At 36.6% G+C, this 18,051-nt stretch overlaps 1 pseudogene; it reads left to right on the top strand.

Moving 5' to 3' along the window:
* The first annotated feature begins 4,829 nt into the window (after positions 1 to 4,829).
* On the top strand, positions 4,830 to 6,536 carry LOC100592696 (annotated as a pseudogene).
* Positions 6,537 to 18,051: the final 11,515 nt, after the last annotated feature.

Here is an 18,051-nt window from a genome sequence, read left to right on the forward strand (position 1 = left end):
AGCAGTGGGAGTGGGGTGCTCATGGAGAACCTCTGCTAGGGCAGTGCAAAAGGGAAATGTAGGGCAGGAGCCCCCACACAGAGTCCCTACTGGGGCACCACCTAGTGGAGCTGTGAGAAGAGGGCCACCATCTTCCAGACCCCAGAATGGTAGATAAACTGAGAGCTTGCACTGTTCACCTGGAAAAGCCATAGACAATGCAAGCCCATGAAAGCTGCCAGGAGGGAGGCTGTACCCTGCAAAGCCACAGGGGTGGAGCTACCCAAGACCATTGAAACCCAGCTCTTGCATCAGCATGACCTGGATATGAGACATGGAATGAATGGAGATCATTTTGGAGCTTTAAGATTTGACTGCCCTGCTGGAGTTTGGACTTGGATGGGGCCTGTGGCCCCTTTGTTTTGGCCAATTTCTCCCATTTTGAATGGCTGCATTTACCCGTTGTCTGTACCCCCATTGTATCTAGGAAGTAACTAACTTGCATTTGATTTCACAGGCTCATAGGCCAAAGGGACTTGCCTTGTCTCACATGAGACATTGGACTGTGGACTTTTGAGTTAATGCTAAAATGAGTTAAGATGTGGGGAAGGCATGATTGGTTTTGAAATGTGAGGACATGAGATTTTGGAGTGGCCAAGGTCGGAATGTTATGGTTTGGCTTCATGTCCCCACACAAATCTCATCTTGAATTGTAACTCCCACAATTCCCATGTGTCTTGGGAGGAACCTGTGGGAGGTGATTGAATTATGGGAGCAGATCTTTCCTGTGCTGTTCTTGTGGTAATGAATGAGTCTCATGAGATCCAATGGTTTAAAAAAAAACAAAAAAAAAACGGGAGTTTCTCTTCACAAGCTCTCTTTGCCTGCCGCCATCCGTGTAATACTCGACTTTTTCCTTCTTGACTTCTGCCATGATTGTGAGGCTTCCCTAGCCATGTGGAACTGTGACTTTTCCATTAAGCCTCTTTCTTTGTAAATTGCCCAGTCTCGGGTATGTCTTTTTCAGCAGAGTGAAAACGGACGAATATAGCCACTATATAGGGTTGCAGAGAAAATATAAGACTTCCAGTTAAGTTTGAATTCCAGATACACAATCCACTTCTAAAAATACAGGTATTTCTCCCAAGTAATAGGTGTATTTTTATTTGTTTATTCTGGCAACCATAAATGAGAGCACAATGAGTAACAGAAAATGGAATAATAGACTAGAGAAGGCAATAACTGGGTCTCACAAAGTCTTGGAAAATTATGTTATTATTATTTTTTCAATGCCTAAGAAATTAGGAGGTGATTCAAGACCTTTAAGCAAAGACTAATCCAATTTCTATTTTAAAAATAATAACTTTGTTTGTAGAGTGGAAATAAAGAAATCCAGTTTTAAAAACTCTGAGTAAAAATGGAAGGATAAACATATAATAGTAAATTTTGATTTATTTATGAAATTTAGAAAATTATGAAAAACTGTAGAGGAGATAATAAGCCACAAAATTTTAAAAACTGGGAAGCAGTTGAAAAAGTGAAAACTGACTAACCAAAAAGAAGAATACTGAATCCTAAACCAGCAGTTAAGATAGGTTAGGAATTGAACAGTTTCATACCGCAGCTTCTCAGGGTCTCAGGAATCAGGCTTTCTAGGTTCCATGGAAGTAGGAGTAAAGGAGGAGAACCAAAATATCCCTTCCCAGAAGAGCAGCATAGAAGTTTATATATTGGAGAAATAAACCCAAAATCTCTGTACAAAAAAAAATCATGCACAGTTGCAAGTATGAATGGAGGTGGTGAAGTCTATACAAAAAAGAAAGTAGTAAAACTAACGAAAACAGATTAGATGTGGAAAATCTCAGCCTTTTTTTCAACTTGGGTTTTAGTATTCTGTTAGGCTGCTTCTAGCTAAGCACTAAGCGTGGGAAATTGTCCTTGGGCAATACGATAAGACCCAAAGTAACGACCTAAAAATAGTGCTGTAAAACCACTCAACAGTATGATGCAGATTTCTCTACTGAACCTACATTGTCAAAGTCCAACCTGTACTTTCTCAGACCTTCTTTTCAATTTTAATCTCCATTAGCAGTAAATAAAGAAGTATCAGATATCCGAGGAAAATCTCTTTACTTAAAAAAAGTCCAAAACAAAGAAATTTAAAAAGCAAACTGAAGAAAATAAAACTGTATAGAAAAAAATAAAACAATAAAAGCTATGATTAAGAACTTGAGAGATAAAAAGATGGAGAAACATGAAATAGGAAGAAGATACTACTAAAGAAAAAGATTAAGATTAATATTCAGAATACAAAAATAAAAAGTTGTAGTGACATTAGAAATAAAAAATAGAAGAAATAAAAAACAAAATACTAGGCTTGAAAGTTAGAATAGGGTGTATATTTCAGATAGTGGAGCAAAAATACAAAGTGGGAATATATTCCAGATAATAGAGCAAAAACATGAAATTAAGAGATAACATAAGAAAATTTGATGATCTGCCCACAAGAGCCAATATGTAAGTAAGAGGCATTTTAGCTAGAGAGAATAGGAGAAATGGAGGAAGGAAACCATTAATCGAAGAATTTAAGGGAATTCCAAAGACAGAGAAACATAAATTTACAGATTAAAAAGGTCCACCAGATGCCCCCAAAGTACCACATCATGAAATTTTAGAGGGCCAAAATTAAGAAGCAACAAACTTCCAGAGAGAAATAGAAAGCAACAGCAGACAATGGTACATTGCCTTCTAATCCTAAAAGACAACCATTTTCACCCTAGAATACTACAGACACTGGCAATAAATTGCTAAGGTAGAACCCAAAATATTGTGACATGCAAGGTACAAAAAAAACTCATCTCCTAGATGAAGTTCCTAAAGAGGCTGCTGCAGGAGATACACTACTAAAACAAAGAAATGAACCATGGAATTGTTCATTATAAATAGGAAGTTATGGAATATAGAAAACAAGACATAAAGAGTAAAGTGAAAGAAATGCCCAGGAGGGCTTAGAAGGGAGAAGCAAGCCAGTCATGGAAGTCAACCAGACCAGAACAAGTCAATAGGCTGTGGGAGAGGTTTTTCAAACGCAGAAACTGAAAGAATATCTGATGTATCTGACAACTGGACATTTAGACAACTGGCAAAGAATTTGTGATAAATGCAAAAGTAAGCATACTAAAAGAAAAAATTCTAGACAATTAGAGAAAATCTAGGGAATACAAAATGTGCAGAAAATTAATGCTCCATTCTGAATCAAGAAATAACAATATTATTTATTTGTGGAGCTGTAGAGGTAAATGCCAAAATGATTCACTTAACTAATAGAATTGAAAATGATTAACTTGGAGCTGGAAGATGAGAATGTCAGTGTACTCCGGGTGTGTAGCAAGCCTTGAACAAACCTTGTAGAACTATTCGACTTTTTAATCCATGTAGAATTCATGCATGCATGTAGAATTCTGATAAAAAATAATAAAGTAAGTTTAAAAACCAACCCATGGATATTTAAATCATCCAGACAAGAAATCCTAGTAACTTGGACTAAGGTAATGAGAGCAGAGATAGTGGAGAATGCATGGATTTGATATAGAGGATGAGGAATAATGAGTTGTTTGTTAAGGGTAGCTTTTAGGCTTGTTCATGAGCAACAATGAAATAAATAACATTAGAGTAAGAAAAACAGAAAGAAGTATATGAGTTTTCTTTCATAAATGCTTAGCTAGAAATAACATGGATAAATTGAGTAATAACTCTGTAAAACATTCTGAAACTTAAAGGAAAATCTAGGCTGGCAATAAAAAGCAGAAGTCTTGAGCACTGATGTAACTCATTAATTATGACTTCAGCATTTGGAACGATGCACATGTAGAGTCAATTACCAGAAAAAAATAGCAAATCAACAGTCTTTCCATTAGCTGCTTACAAATATATATATATATAGTCTCCTTCCATTCTGTCCCTTCCATGCACATTCTTCCTACTCTTTCTAAACCTTTGGCCTCTTCCCCAGGGTCTAGTTGTTTATGGGCCTCAAAGTCGTAAAAATGGTAATTCTTGGCAACTCGTGATACAATCTTACTGTCCACGCTAAAAGAGGACATTCCAGTGTTTAAACTTCAGCTTGGAGAGTAAGTCAATAGCATTTACTCATCACCTTGATGACCTTGATGCATTATGGGTTTAATAAATTATCTTTTCGGCTGGGCGCGGTGGCTCACGCCTGTAATCCCAGCACTTTGGGAGGCCAGGGCGGGCGGATCACGAAGCCAGGAGATCGAGACCATCCTGGCTAACACTGTGAAACCCCGTCTCTACTAAAAATACAAAAAAAAAAAAAAAAAAAAAAAAATTAGCTGGGCATGGTGGCGGGCGTCTGTAGTCCCAGCTACTCGGGAGGCTGAGGCAGGAGAATGATGCGAACTCCGGAGGCGGAGCTTGCAGTGAGCCGGCATTGTGCCACTGCACTCCAGCCTGGGCGACACGGGGAGACTCCATCTCAAAATAAATAAATAAATAAATAAATAAGTAAAAAGTATCTTTTCTCTTCTACTCAATTATACTACACTCCCTTCCCACCACTAGCAAGAATATAAAGAAAAATACTTGTGGGATGGGATAGTGGGGACTACCTTTCTGTTAAATGACACTAAAGGCTGCAAGTTAACCTAGGGTTAAAATTTACATTAAGAACAAAAGAGGGGAGCCAGCCTCGGGAAGGAAGCGCCTGTCGGGAAGGAAGCGCCTGTCGCCAGCGCGAGCTTCTGAGCTGGACGGGCCGAGCTGGCAGCTGGTTGGTGCTTACACCTTGGTCACAGCGGCAGGTCCCTCCACGTGCTTTCGGCGGCGACATGGAGCTGGAGGAGCTGGGGATCCGAGAGGAATGTGGCGTGTTCAGGTGCGTCGCCTAAGGAGAGTGGCCCACGCAGCTGGATGTGCCGCATGTGATCACTCTGGGACGCTGCAGCGCCGGGGTCAGGAGAGTGCTGGTATCGTGACTAGTGACGGGAGTTCAGTGCCAACATTCAAATCACACAAGGGAATGGGTCTTGTAAATCACGTCTTTACTGAAGACAGTTTGAAAAAATTATATGTTTCAAATCTTGGAATGGGACACACAAGGTATGCCACCACAGGAAAATGTGAATTAGAAAATTGTCAGCCCTTTGTTGTTGAAACACTTCATGGGAAGATAGCTGTGGCACATAATGGCGAATTGGTGAATGCTGCTCGACTAAGGAAAAAGCTTCTGCGTCATGGTATTGGTCTGTCCACAAGTTCTGATAGTGAAGTGATTACCCAGTTAGTGGCGTATACCCCTCCTCAGGAACAAGATGACACCCCAGACTGGGTAGCCAGGATTAAAAACTTGATGAAGGAAGCACCCACAGCATACTCCCTGCTTGTAATGCACAGAGATGTTATTTATGCAGTACAAGATCCTTATGGAAATCATCCCTTATGCATTGATCGTCTTATTCCAGTGTCTGATATAAATGACAAAGAGAAAAAAACACCAGAAACAGAAGGATGGGTGGTGTCTTCAGAATCTTGTAGCTTCTTGTCTATTGGTGCAAGATATTACCGTGAAGTCTTACCTGGAGAAATTATGGAAATATCCAGACATAATGTCCGAACTCTTGATATTATATCAAGGTCTGAAGGAAACCCTATGGCTTTTTGTATCTTTGAATATGTTTATTTTGCAAGACCAGACAGTACGTTTGAAGACCAAATGGTTTATACAGTAAGATACCGTTGTGGCCAGCAGCTAGCGATTGAAGCACCTGTGGATGCAGATTTGGTTAGCACTGTTCCAGAATCTGCTACGCCTGCTGCTCTTGCGTATGCAGGAAAGTGTGGACTTCCGTATGTGGAGGTGCTGTGTAAAAACCGATATGTAGGGAGAACCTTCATTCAGCCAAACATGAGGTTAAGACAACTTGGTGCTGCAAAAAATTTGGAGTATTGTCAGACAACTTCAAAGGCAAAAGAATTGTTCTTATAGATGATTCAATTGTGAGAAGCAATACCATCTCACCTATAATAAAATTGCTCAAAGAATCTGGCGCAAAAGAGGTACACATTTGAATAGCTTCACCACCAATTAAATATCCATGCTTCATGGGAATAAAAATTCCTACAAAAGGAGAGCTCATTGCCAATAAACCAGAATTTGATCACCTTGCAGAATATCTAGGAGCAAACAGTGTTGTGTATCTGTCAGTAGAAGGACTGGTTTCATCTGTACAAGAAGGGATAAAGTTTAAAAAACAGAAAGAGAAAGAGCACGATATTGTGATCCAAGAAAATGGAAATGGTCTGGAATGTTTTGAAAAGAGTGGTCATTGTACAGCTTGTCGCACTGGAAAATATCCTGTAGAATTAGAATGGTAGCTGGTAGGGTTGGATGTGTGTAGTTTCAAGATAGAAAGTTGGTCAAGAAGTTATAGTGGTCACACCTCATCTATTTACTGTTACTCAGTTGGTACAATGTAAAATGCCATGCTTATGTATACCTTTATAAGTTTTGAGATTTTTTTTTTCTGAAAAGGATACCAAAGTGGGATAACTGAACATTTCTAATTGCATATAATACAACAATATGTGGTGTTCTTTTTTTAACACAAGCATTGGCTAGCCTTTTTAACCTGGTCAGAGAAGGCAGGTTGTCACTGACATTTGCCATGGCCATGCTTTAAAGGGTTTGCAAGAAGTTGAGGTTAGGCCGGGCGCGGTGGCTCACGCTTGTAATCCCAGCACTTTGGGAGGCCGAGGAGGGCGGATCACGAGGTCAGACCACAGTGAAACCCCGTCTCTACGAAAAATACAAAAAAAATTAGCCGGGCGTGGTGGCGGGCACCTGTAGTCCCAGCTACTCAGAGAGGCTGAGGCAGGAGAATGGCGTGAACCCGGGAGGCGGAGCCTGCAGTGAGCCGAGATTGCTCCACTGCACTCCAGCCTGGGCGACAGAGTGAGACTCCGTCTCAAAAAAAAAAAAACAAAACAAAAAAAAGAAGCTGAGGTTAAGGAGAGGTGATGCCAACAAGACAGGTGAGTTAAATGTAAAATTTCACACAAAGTTTGAATAGAATACATTATACCTCATAGGTGTCTAGCCTCTACAGTTCTGGCTGTAGTTATGACCTTGGCTTCCCTGTCTAACTGTAGACAAATCTTTAAAAAAAAAAAACCCACAAAATATAATCTGTGGTGCCTCAGTTTCCCCACATGTGCAATGGGATACTTATTAGATTAAATAATTAATAAGAATGTGAATAAGTGTCATACTTTTGTGATTTGAGCCATCGTTTCACTTCTGATTTTAAGACAGCTCATGATTGTTAGCTTTCGGAAAGCTAATGATTATTAACTTCTTGAAATTAGTTTACAATTAAGATTTCATTATGATGGAAGGAGACATAATTGGCAGATCTTTGCCATCTCTCTTTGAGATGTCCTAAAAAGGGTTGTAAAAATCTGTGAAAAGGTTTTTCCTACATTTGACTAGAAAATGTGATCCACAGTATTTAGTGCCCTGATACTATAGGCTCAGCAAGTAACCTGGTACATTTGAAATAAAAACCAAATTTTTAGATTCAAACAATCCCTTTATCCCTAATTTAATTAATTATCATATGCTTTTTAAATGAAGGGCTTGATCACTTGCAAGCATATATACATGTAGATGTACATATATACATGTGCACATACACATAAATATTATTGCAATTAAGTACAGACACAATAGGGGCCAGTTTTGTTTAAGGATCAAAGAGACAACCACTTTGGGGAATTAGTATCAACTTATAATCCAAGTCCAAGTATCATCTTATAATCACTCTTTTCTACTTTATTAAGATCTAATGAATTTGATTTCTTTTTTGAAGTTTTTTCTTGTAACATCTGAGATTTAGAAGTTTAAGTTGACCCCAAACCTTTGTTTATATAAGAATTTTTAAACATAAAAGTGTTTGTTTCTGTTATGTTGCCATAATCTGATGTCTATAGTGTCCACGTCCATTTAGAAATTTAGTATTTATTAATAACTGAAACTGTTTGTCTTCCTTTGGTATATAGTCTCACATATTATATTATAGCAGGCCAAGATAAAATTTTGACAGCTCTTTAAGTCCACATGCAGCAGTGGGTCAGATAACCCTGTGGCAGTGACACGGGCAAATTGGCATTTGAATAAAGCCCTGGGACCACCTCAACATGTGTAGCCTCTTATCTTAAATGTATTCCCCATGGCAGCATGGAGGAGGTAAGACCTGTGGGTCAATTTTGAACTGGCCTTACTTTGATTTTTAAAACAAGAGACTCAGGGAAACTACTAAACCAAAATCTCTGATTTCACTTTGCGTTTTCTGTAGTTTTTGTTTTACTGAGATGCTTTTGTAAAGGAAAATAATACTGTGACAGTCTGGTAATTCTACAGATTTCTTAATATTTCTCCATCATGGCCTTTTACTTCACAATTTTCTGAAGTCTGAATTCAATTTTTTTTAATCAATTTAATCTCAAATGTTGTTTAACTGCTTTAAATTTATATACATAAAGTATTATAAACTGCAGAGATGAAAAATGTGTTTTCACAGGATTTATATTGTGAACTAAACTAAGCCTACTTTTTGTGACTTATTTGTGATGCCTTGTTGATGAATATGTGTAGTAAGTATGTTTAAGAAAAAAAAAAAAGAACAAAAGAGGTTATAAAAATAAGGCCTGTAAAACTACAACATTAAAAGTTTGAATAGAGGAGAAGCAGAAAAATTGTGAAATAGTGGCCAAAGAAAGAGAGAAGGAAAGCTGTGAAGATTTAGTGTTACTGAAGCCAAAGTAAGAGAGAGTTTCTAAATGGAGAAATCAACTATTTGGAAAGTGATAGGAGGCTGTTTGTAAAGTGAATCACTAAGAAGGGAAGTTAGACCTGGCAAAATTGTGTTAGTTGATAATTTTCTAGCACAGGTTAATTGGAATAATACAAGCATTGGTGAGCTCGTAGCGTTGTTTTGATGGCATCTCTGTCTTCTCTTCTCACTCTCTCTTTAGACGTTTTGAAGTCTTGCATAATAATTAGTCAAGGCTCAGCATATCCAGGGGTCATAGTTAGCACTGAGTTCAAAATCAAATGTATTAACCCTTACGTTTGAGTTTTCCCCTTTTGTAATTGAAGATAAATAGCTTAAACTGTGTCTTCTTTTTAAACATACAGACATACAGACACACAAACTGGATGGCCAGTAACTGAATAAAATATTTTTTAAACAAACAAAAAGCTGTGTTTTCCTATATTTAACCAAATAAGTTTGCTTCATTTACATCTTGCTAATGAAATGCTTGCTTTGCTATGTGGCACTAACTATAACACAGAAAATACAATTTTAGAGCAATGTATTTTGGTATAAGAAACAAAATCGAACATTACTTCAAATTGTAGTATCTTACTATTTATTAAGCCCTTACTTAATGTCCATTAATTACTATTATTAAGCCCTTACTTAATGTCCATTAACTGTGAAAACACGTAAGGCCAAAAATCTATCTTGAATTCAGAAGACCCTTGACTTTCAATTGTCTAATTTTATATGTATAGTAATCCTGCAAGTACAAAATAAAAACTTATTGATGAATAGAATTGTAGGGAAATTTAGTGGAATTGTTTTTGAATTTGGAAATGCTGTTAATAACATTTTTTGTTTTTAAACTGATAATGGCAAACTCATTCCTGTTAGGGCCTGGAAGCATTCAGGTCACATTGCTTTTGGAATGATTTGAGTTCCTTCTATTTGAGTAGTCTTGGTGTGAGTTAGAAGTCTCTAGTTTCCTTCTGTGTACTTTAGAGGGATGCTTAGCAACCTTGTGGTTGTAATATTTCTGAATCTGTTGGATCACTTTCAGTAAATATCAGTTCAAACAACACTGGACTTGAGAAGGTTGATTTACATTTTTGCCTTTAGAATGAGACTAACACACTCCTTTCTGGGCTCAGGAAAGTTGTCTTAACTCCTCTCTCTTCCCTACCATGTTTCCTCCTGCAAACTCTGAGATCCTGGGGCAAAGATAAGCAGCCCAAAAGTGTCATTCTTTCATATCCTAAACTTTCTCAACGGCCTTGTATACTATTCTATTTGGAGCCTCCCTGGAGATGTTTTATCCAGTCCTTTCAGCTAATTCAGAAGGGCCAAGAAGCCTATGCAGGGTTCTCACTTGACCACTGCCAATTCAGGCTTTACCATTTCAGTGTAAACTGAACAAAATGGCCTTAGAAAAGAGAGAGAGAGAGAGAGATACGACCAAAATTGTGTTTCTGACCAAAAATATGGAGAGTGGGTAATTTTTTTACTTACAGAGTATGTGGAAAAAGACAAAGTTATAATGAGGTTAGGCCAGCTATAGTCATGTGCAGATGCTTCTAGATCTTTATTTAAATCTGCGCTAACGGGAAGGGATGGTAATAGAGCAGCAGAAGCAACATGAGATAATCTAAAGAATATAAAATCAGCCCAGATCTTCCATGACTTTCGTGTGCCCTTGGATAAATCACTTCACTGGTATGAGTTTTCTTCATCAATAAAATGAGAAGGTCCTACTAAATCGCTCCAGCGGATCCATTCAGCTTTTATATTCAAATATTCATTTAAGCCTTAGAAGTAAGCTCTGAATATCTGTTTGGTGAGAATATTTCTCATAATAATTATGATGGCTCATCTATGTAAGCCTAAAAATATAGATTTTCAAAAACCATGGTGTTTCAGTACAGCATTATACTCTTGATCTCAAATATTTCCTAACTGAATGCCTGTATAGATATGCAGCAAGATAGGATATTTGATTTTACCTTCTTGAATATAGTAGTTCCAATTACTTGAAGCATATCTAATATTAAAGGACACTTACTTGCCACCCCCACATCACCATGCCATTCATCTTTCTGGCAAATGTCATTGAATTTTAATAGTAGAAGGTAAAGAAAGATACTCTTTTTTTTAAATGTTAAGGGTTTAGGATGAAACAAATAAATGTTGAAGTAAAAAATGCATTTTTTAATTGTGGTAAGTATATACGTGAAGCATAGGAAATTTTTTTTAATGAAACACAGAATGGATGAATTTCTCATTTGCAATATGCTAATGTTATGTAAGACACATCCAAATAGTTACCTAGCAAAAATGTGTATGCTGTGATTTTTGTAAGTTTAAATTAACAAAATGCATTGAATTGGTTTCATAAAATCTATCCAGATATGTATATGTTCAGCCTGCATATTAATGAGGCATTCTTTCTTTAGGCAGGTAAAAAGATGATGGGCTGTAGCTATTGAAATGTGTTACATTTGCTCCATAACATTCTCTGCTAAAAAGCTGTTATCTTGAGAGCTCTCATGCTGTGTTGCTAATAACAGTAGGATCTTAAATGAAGCTATTACCTCCGCTCTATAAATCACAATTGTTTTTAATCAAAGAACATTAAAATGAGCTAGCTGCCACTGAGGGATTATTCAGTTTAAAAGGAGCAACTTTACACAGATTTAGAAGAAACGTATGCAGGCACTTTAAGGACTTATTGTTTTTTGTAGGTAAAGATTTGGATCATAAGTCATGTTGGGGAAAAGTAACTCTACAGCAAAAGTAAAAGGGCATGATTCAACATTTATAGAAGAGGAGAGTACACAACCTGGGGCAAAATATAAGTGCTACCACTGCACTTCTACCATGAGCATGTGCTTTACAAAGTCCTGTTCTGTAGCCCAGAATCCTGGGAGCACATGTGAAATAAGAGTTCTGGGGACAGAAATAATATTGCCACATTACCAACCCTACCTTTGGAGATTTGCAGTAGTTGTTAAACCCTTCAACTACCTTTTTTAAAAAACATAAACTCATGTTTCATAAACTCTAATATGATAGTAATTGTATGTTTAATGTCCATTAATTGTGAAAACACGTAAGGCCAAAAATCTATCCTGAATTCAGAAACTCTTTAAAAAGGTATCTTAAATCAAAATAGCATTTACACACTCAAATATTATAAAATACATGAGATTAATGTGTGACAAATAGTTTATTTTATCTCTAGGCAATTCCTGGTGCATTTATGGATTTGCAGGTATCAGGGATGCATAGCCCTCAGGTTCCTTAAGCCAGTAATTCCCATGCTTTCTACATGGTAATAGATACAATGGATGAGTTCCTATTTGCTCTATGCTATGTAACATTAGACATATCAAATATGTTTTAGATGATTCATTCTAAAAGTGGTAAATGATTACATCAATGATAAAAATAGCTATTTAAATACTTCACTAATATTGCGGGCTATGCACAATTTTTAGATAAGTAGCTGTAATTCTATCCCTTTTCCCTGGCTGAAGAAAGCTTCTAATAATGCAGCATAATGAAACTAGTGCATTCTTTAGCATCTTTAATCTGCGATAATTTTAGGGACTAATCATACATTTTGTCTTTTTTAAATTTTGAAACACAACTTGAAATGTTTCACAAACGTAGCTATATTCCATTTAAAAACCACTAATAAATGACAGGTTTGCTTTTGATGATATAGATATCTACACATTCAGCTGCATGGAACCTGGGCCAAGTTGCACCCCAAATTTCCTACAATAGCCCTGAATCTGATGAAATTCTCTTAAGCAAAATGTAGATGACTCTTTCTAACTACATGGACAAAATTCTAATATTCAGCTAAGATGCAAAAGATTCAGTTACATCTGACTGACCTAAGTTAAACACATTGGCACGAACTGCAAAGATATGCTCATTGATCAGCTATTGCTCAGAGGGCATTTAGGAAAAGACATATGCTCATGGGGCGCCAGTTCAATTCTCAGCATGCTGCCATAATTACATGCTTCAGTGTGTGCGCTTAATGACAAGAAAAAGAAAACCAGAACTGCCTCAAAGAACACAAGGGTACTGGCTCAACAATCCCCACTTTCTTAGGTGCTAAAGTTTTTATCCTTTTCAGAAGAAAATGGTGCCTTTCAAAAAGATGTTCTCACAGATGAAATCCCTCTGTCATATCTTACGACAGTCTTTATTGGTTAAAAGTCCATATCTATTTATTTTCATAACATATTTCAACAAGTTATTTGCCTACTTAATTTAGGGCTTCAGGATTCTAGGTTTACAGGTGACTGGATAATATCATCTTCTGGATGGGCTCAATAATGATGAGGCCATCAAAGGAAAGGGGTGAAGATTAAACTGTGAGATAGGTAGAGTCTGTCACTGGTAACACAGTCCCTCCCATCAATTCCCAGTGTTTGACTGCTTCACATGTTATGGAAATCTTATTACTCATAGAAATTCGGGTTTTCTAAGCCTTGAGGTCACCTGTCTTTTGTTTCATGAATGATCTTAGTGAAACAAGAGAAATGCATCCTCTTTTTTGACATTGAGGTGAATTTACTGTAAAGCTCCTTACAGCTTACCTTCAGATCCCATCTCTTGCATGCCTCCTTTTGAAGTCTTATACCTAATTTTCATCCATAATTGTGCAGTGTTGTTTATTGTAAGGAGAATGGCAGGATCTACAAAACCCAAATCAGACCCCACTCTTACAGTTTAGTATGGCAGCTGTCCCAAAGATGCTGCCCTTGAACAGTGCCAAAGCCTTAAGATAAAAAGTTGCAATTATCAAGACTGAATTTCAGGTACGTGGCAATGAGTAGCAAAAAATCTTTCCTCTGAGATCAAGTTTTCCTGCCACTATATATTGATATTTCAGTGGATGTAATTTACATGGGAGTCTTCTGAGTTTCTCGTATTTTCTGTGGCACGTCCAGACTTCTTATATTTGCACGAAATTGGCAAACAACAACAATAGCAATGGTGACAAAAATAATTAGACCAGGGTGTCCAAGGGAGAGAATACAGTCATGAGTTCTGTTTCTGGGTGGGCCAGTAAAGCCCCTTTCTCATCCCTCTTTTCCACTTATCACTAGAGATAGAAACAAACTAAAAACGATGGCTGCAGGCTGCTAAAAGCCTAAAACAAAATAAAACAGAACAACAACAACAAAATAAGGCAGGTTAGACCTCATTGACCACTGAATGAATGCCAGGATCTTTGCTAATTGTGGCTTCCACTGCAAAATTTAAGTAAACTTACTGAAGATGTTATCCGAAGTCAGATATAAATCAGAATGTAAAGAAGAATTCAGGTTTGGAAGGTAGCTTTCAAGTTCAGAAAAATGTAAAAATACAGATTTTTTTTAAATACTGAAAAAATAGTCAATATTTTGAGTCAAATGAAAAAATAATATTTTAAATAACTAAAACATTATCTTTTAATTTCCAACATTTCATAACAAGAGCAATAAGACCATTACATTGGAAGTCATCTTGGACCACCATTTTCAGTTTCTCATCCACTGCAAAAATCCTCCTTACCATCTTAACAGAGAGCCTATTTCACTTCAGTTACATTGCTGTGAACATCATTGTTTTCGGCCGAAATCGGCCTTAGTGCCAAGTGCTGCTTTGCATTTCATTTTTGTATGACTTGCAAACTAAGAATAGATTTTACATTTTTAAATGGTTTTTAGCAATTAACAAAAGTAGAGTATGTCATAATACATGGCAATTATATGAAACTTATTTTTTAGTTTCTAGAAATAAAGTTTTATTGGGGCACAGCCATGGTTATTATTTATGTATTGGTGATGGCTGCTTTCATGCTACGATGGCAGAGATGAGTAGTTTCAAGAGACGGAAAGGCCCACAAGCCTGAAATATTTACAGTCTGGCCCTTCATAGAAGTTTGCTGATTACTCAAGAACCACACAATATAAATTTCTTTCTTTTTTCCTTAAGAGAACGGCAAATAGTTTAGGTTCTTCGCTGTCTCTCTTTCTCTTTCTTTTTAAATTGGTGATTATCTTTATTTTGCCTTCACATTTTTTTCTTAATTGGGATAATTATAGATTCACAAGCAGTCGTAAGAAAGAATCAGACATTACATCTACATTTTGCCTAGTTTCCATAAATAACATTTTGCAAAACTGTAGTAGGATAACCAAGATAAACCGAGATATTGACAGTGATCTTATCAATCTTACTCAGATTTCCCGTTTTACTTGTATTCATCTGTATATACGTGCATGTTTGTGTGCACGTGTATAAGCTCTTTTTTTTTTTTTTTTTTGAGATGGAGTTTCACTTTTGTGACCCAGGCTGGAGTGCAATGGCACAATCTCGGCTCACTGCAACCTCCACCTCCCGGGTTCAAGCAATTCTCCTACCTTGGCCTCCCAAGTAGCTTGGATTACAGACATGTGCCACCACACCCGGCTAATTTTTGTATTTTTAGTAGAGACAGGGTTTCACCATGTTGGTCAGACAGGTCTTGGACTCCTGACCTCATGTGATCTGCCCGTCTCGGCCTCCCAAAGGGCTGAGATTACAAGGGTGAGCCACCGTGCCTGGCTGTTTATAAGTTCTCTACAGATTTTATCACTTGTGTACATTTGTGTGTCTTCCCCCCATGCTAAAGATATGAAACAGATGTCCCTCGTTCATTCTTAAATCCTTTCATACTTTTATCATTCTCATCAGACATATTTTGAACACTTCTGTCCACCTTTTGTTAACTTCTGATAGCCTTGCAGCTTATTGAGATCTCATTTGAAGTGTCTATTTCTACACCCAGTTACGTCTTGTACAGGGAGTTGCAAAAACTCAGAAGATAATGAAGAACTTTAAAGGAAGATAAGAAACATAACTCTGGCAACCTTGGAAAGTAGTACGGTCTTATTAAGTAACAAACAATTATGATGTGTTAAAGCAAAATTGAAAAGTAATGCAATAGCCAAATTAAAATCTGCCTCTAATGCAGTAAAGGGCAGAATGCAAGCAATCTGAATCAGTAATAAAGTATAAAAAATTATTAAACTCTCCGAAATTCAGAAGGATGAATACTGACACAATAAAAAAAAAGAAGAGAGAGAAACAGGGATAGAGACAAGAAAGAGATACTGTGAGAGAAAGTGCTAGGGATAGGGGAGGAGGAGGAAGAGGAAGGTGGGGCAAAGGTGTGGGGGAGGAAGAGAGAAGAGAAGGAGGGAGGGAGAAAAAGAAGGAAGAGAGAAAGGAAAGAAGGAAGGTAACTGTACCATAACCAAGGTACAATGATCAAAATCAGGAAATTAGTATTTGTACTTACTATTAACTAAATTCCACACATTATTCAGATTTCACCAGTTGTCCGAGTAATTTTTTCCTTTGTTCCAGATTTGGATTCTGGCTCCAGCATTGCATTTCGGTATTTGTTTTAGTCTCTTCCAGTTAGGAACAGTTGTGACAGTCGGTCTTTTGTTGTTGTTGCTGTTGTTGTTTTGCAACTTTTTAGCACTTTTGAAGAGCATTGGTTAGGTATTCTTTCTAACTCCAACAGGTAACTCTGTGAGGTCAATCAGAATGAATACAGAAAAATAGGTGTCTTGTTTTGAAAAATATGAAAGTGAGACCCATCTAGTGGTCAAAATATTGCATCACACAATAACCAAATGCCATTCTCTCTTTGTGTATGTGTATAGAAATATATATGTAGTACAAATATAATTTAAAATGTCAATGAAATATTGTCTTCTTTGAATTTTCTCCTGTAACAAAAATTGTAATAGCCAATGTTAAAAGCCGATATTAGCAATCTTATAAAACCAAGTACACATCCAGAAAACTATAACGCTTATTTTGAAAATATTAATCCCGATTTAAAGCAACATAAATCCAGTATTTACTTATCTATGTGTGTTCCTAGTGTCTTCCAGGTAATGCCGAGTCAGTTTTGGAAATTAAACTGAGTAGGGCCCTGGCAGTTTACATATCATTTGACAACTTTGTGTCACCCTGTGGCAAATATAATCTTCCTGCTGGTTGGCCAGTGTCAAGCAATAAGGGAAAACTACCAGGATAAGGCAAGCTGTTTTTACTCCAGGTAACTAGCCTTCTGAATGAAATAGTACCTACTCATAAATTTGTTTGGTAAGTGATTTGAATTCCTCTGTTGAAGGTGACAAATACAGCATGTTAATATTTATACTAAGTGTGGAAGCTATATGAGAACCAATGTATGTTTCTGTCTTTTGAGTGGAACAGCTTTGGCTGAACAAGTGGTGAATCAGGGGAAGAGAACATTTGAGTCCACGAACACTGGACTCAATTTAACATTGAAAAACTTTTCAATAGTCACAGTACCTGAACTATGGATTAAGAGAAAGGAATCATGAAGCACAGACAAAAAGGCAAACGGAAGTGGAAGACACTCAAGTCAAAATTAGATGACTTAAAAAAATAATTTTGTAAATAAAACTTCCCTTTCAGTTAAACTCTGAAGTGCAAAGTGTATCTTCTGTTTTCATTTATATCCATATTTACCAAAAGTAGTTTTCTATCATAAAATACAATATTTTTCCTTTCAGTGAAATCTTTAAAGTGTACACTGTTAGATATCTGTAGGCTCTTCTAGAATGCACAGCTGAAAAAACAAGATATTTAAACCCTCAAATGATTTGGGTCTATTTCAAGGTTTTGTTCTTGGCCTTATTATGCAAAAAACAAAAAGTTGCCCTTGGCCTCTAAATTTGGGAATGACAATTTAAAATGTTTAAATACCGAAGTATTTATTTGGTGTAAATTATATGTAGTCTTTATTCATTTTTAAAAACATTTAATGTTTAGCAACTTTAATAAAGGACTAGAAATATTAATATATACATTGCTGAATATTCGTAATATTTAGTTTCTTTTCCTATGAAAGTAAAATTTTGTCCTAAGACTGGACAATGCCTACAATTGCATCTTTAGGCACATAATTTTGTCAGAAAGTTGATAATTTTCAGTTTACTATTTCCCCATGTACTTAAAAAAATAATGTTTTGATATATTTAAGATGTATCATTTTACGAAGATAGTAAAAAAAGATTTATGCATAAACATTCATATGGTAATAATTTTTAAAATGATATTATCTTCTGTAACTATGTAAATCAAACCTGGCAGCTGATGCTTGGCAGTTGAAGAAGACCCACAAAATTATTCTTGCAAA

This window comes from Nomascus leucogenys, chromosome 21 (assembly GCF_006542625.1).
Source record: "Nomascus leucogenys isolate Asia chromosome 21, Asia_NLE_v1, whole genome shotgun sequence".
NCBI lineage: Eukaryota > Metazoa > Chordata > Mammalia > Primates > Hylobatidae > Nomascus > Nomascus leucogenys.